Source organism: Cetorhinus maximus, chromosome 3, assembly GCF_964194155.1.
Source record: "Cetorhinus maximus chromosome 3, sCetMax3.hap1.1, whole genome shotgun sequence".
In the NCBI taxonomy this organism is placed as follows: domain Eukaryota; kingdom Metazoa; phylum Chordata; class Chondrichthyes; order Lamniformes; family Cetorhinidae; genus Cetorhinus; species Cetorhinus maximus.
In genome coordinates, this window is record NC_135881.1 from 52,089,000 (window position 1) to 52,092,053 (window position 3,054).

The 3,054-nt window shown below is 39.0% G+C and overlaps 1 non-coding gene across 1 annotated transcript; it reads left to right on the forward strand.

Moving 5' to 3' along the window:
* Positions 1-2,363: 2,363 nt before the first annotated feature.
* Positions 2,364-2,437, forward strand: trnan-guu (transfer RNA asparagine (anticodon GUU)). Its single transcript has one exon. It is a non-coding gene; the product is annotated as a tRNA-Asn (tRNA).
* The last annotated feature ends 617 nt before the right edge of the window (positions 2,438-3,054 follow it).

A 3,054-nucleotide genomic window follows, 5' to 3' on the forward strand; every position in this document is an offset into this window, starting at 1 on the left:
ATGAATAAGCTTCTTATCTTAGTTTAAGAATGCTGGTTTGTGCTATGGAGTTGCCATCTGGCCTGTAACTCAGATAAGGCAATAAAGAGGAAATTAAATGTATTACTGAGATAGCATGCTGTAGATTCAATCCACCAATGATGTAAAGAGTTGAAACATATGGCGTTCATGCATTATTGACTCATAACAAGATTATTTTTGAATGAGGTGGGGGTGATTATACTTGCTTCCTATTGTTACTATTGGTCAAAGTGATCAATATAAAGCAACGCTTTTGAATGAGTCATCACAGTTAGAATGATAATCTACCTCTATACACAACAGGCAAGCTATAGATTTAATGCAGAATCACAAAATTTTTCATCTTACAATAATGAAAATGCTACAAGTACAATATACTGTTGACTGAAATGTGACATTTTATTTTTCATCGCAATTTTTCAGGATGATTTCTGTTTCTCTTTGTTGGTTACTGCTGAAACCATAAATAGTAATCCAAAGCACAACTTGCAAATGTTTTAACACTCTATTTTGTCATGCAACATCAACATTGCTTACATTTCAAACTGGATCTTTAATAACTGGGGTTCATTAATGTTCAGATGTTGTAAACGGTCATTTTAATTCCATTTTAATGGATATGAAAATTTAATTATGACATTCCTGTTCCTTATTGACATACATAGTAAAATAAAAAGTGTCATTTTTTGCAAATCTTTTTTGATATTTATACAATAATTAACTGAGGTACATATTGTAAATAGTTCTTGCAATTTACCAAAACAATATTTATGATCACAAGAGAACCCTGTTTTTGGAATAATCAATTCCATATAACTAACAGTTTTCCTCATCAACTCTATAGGAATGAAAAAAAATGTATCGGTATCAAGCTAATTATCACAAGTAAATATTGCATTTTAAAAGCTTTTTATGGCTGCTTAAAACGTTCTAAGCTTCTTTAGATAATTTAAAACTTATGGTTGTAGTAAAACACACACATTGATGATATTTAAAGTCTGCCGTTTTTGGAAAGAGGATTTGAAGTCAAAAGATATGAACAGAAGCGTCCGCGCTGTATGAAGGCCTTCCTAATACTAATTAACAGAGCGAGAAAAAATACAGATAGCAAAGCCAAACGATTATCTTTCCCACCCACTACTGGGCATTTCTCCTTCCAGTAAGTATACCTTCTTTGTTAACCATAGCCAGATTTAACTTTAAAATTATTGTACTTTTACCATGAACGATTTGTCAAAGGTAAGACTGCAAGCGTCTTTACAGTGCTTGTTTGATAGACTATTCGTCTGATACAGAAACTTTGATCTATTTTAGTACCATCCCCATAAAGACTGAAATTCATCACGTTGGAGCATGCAAAATGGCAATTACATTGATAACGTCGCTGCATGTAATTCGGACTTTTTTCCAGCGCGATCTTTAAGAAATTGCGAAATCGATCAGCAAGTCGTTTTATTTAAATTAGTGAATTTAACGTTCCTAAAATTTTGCTAAGCAGCAATTGATTGCAAATCTATCAACGCATGATCATTTTGCAATTTACCAATGCAATTTCAGAATTTCAAAAATTAATTGGACTAAATTAAAATATTTTATTTTGCACCGGGCATAACCAATCAACCAATGGGGATATCTGGATTCCCGAAGGAATTGTGCCGAGCTTGCCAATGATCGATGATGAAGAGAGGTTACAGCCCCCCCCCCTTCAAGGTAGAGGAAAATCGAGGACGGGCGAGCGTGAATCGAGCGTGAATCGAGCCGAGCCTCCCCTCCCCTCCCCTCGCGCACGACTGATTCCTCCCTGGGAACCATTCGGTCAGCAGGTGACGCTCTTCACCTTTTGGGCTCCCAAAAGATCAAAACGGAAGGAGGCCAATGTTTCTAATGATCCTAACGAAAAACAACCTGGTGTTTCCGATCTCTCCGAACCCCAGCCCCAGCCCCCAGCCCCCGGCCTTTTGTTGCAAAGGCGGCTCTAGTCCTCATTTCTGCAAACCTTGACCCCATTAACTTAAATGAGCCGATGTGACAAGAGCCACCCCCCTCCCCAAAAACAACACCTTCCAGAAAAATCAGTCCCTATCCAGATGCAATAGCAAATAACTGGCTGGAAACCCGCTCCTGATCAGGGCGAATCCGCGCCTTGTTGCCTCTTGTATTATTTTCTCCGCGCAAGTATCAAAAGAGACGAGTGACTGGAGAGGAGAGTTTTAGTACGTTTCAAATGTGCTTTGTAATGGGGTTAATTACAATGTTGATAGAATGGATTACAGAAAGCAGATTGGCAGCAGTGTTGCACGCACCCTATTACCTTCTCCAATCAGCTGCCCTTTTACAAGCCTGTCTCTGTGGCGCAATCGGTTAGCGCGTTCGGCTGTTAACCGAAAGGTTGGTGGTTCGAGCCCACCCAGGGACGCTCTTTTTCTGCTATCTTAAACCTCTATTAATTTTATATATCGCCATCGCCCCTACATTTTGTACACTGTTAGGAAAATAACTAAAGGGCGTAGGGTTGAGTACGTAACAGTGTTTCTACGCTTCTTTTGGCTGAACGCATCTTTGGCCAGCGGCTAATATGAAGCACCCATGAACCTCCCATCAAGAAATAACGCTTATTAGATCATAAATCGGAGTAGGCCATTCGGCCCGTCGAGCCTGCTCCGCCATTCACGAGCCTATCAGAAATAGTATCAGCAGGTAATATATGAGGATTTGTTTGCACATTTTGAAAATAGCGTCCCTGCAAAAAGAGCAACTACAAAATTTAAAAAACCTCGATAAAATCCACCGTGTATGACTATTACTCAGTTGTGGTCTCACAAGGTCTCAACATTCACGTTATGTTCGCTGCGAAGATAAAAAATGTCCGCCCCGTAGCATGTTATACATAACAAAACTCAGGCTATTATTCAACCAAAGGGTTTTTGTTGTTGTAGAAAGGAACATAAAATTGTGCAGTGCCAAGCTGGGTCTTTGGATTCGGTTTTCCGACGGAGGCTTCGTAATTCAGTAAATATTGCAGGAAGAGGCAGG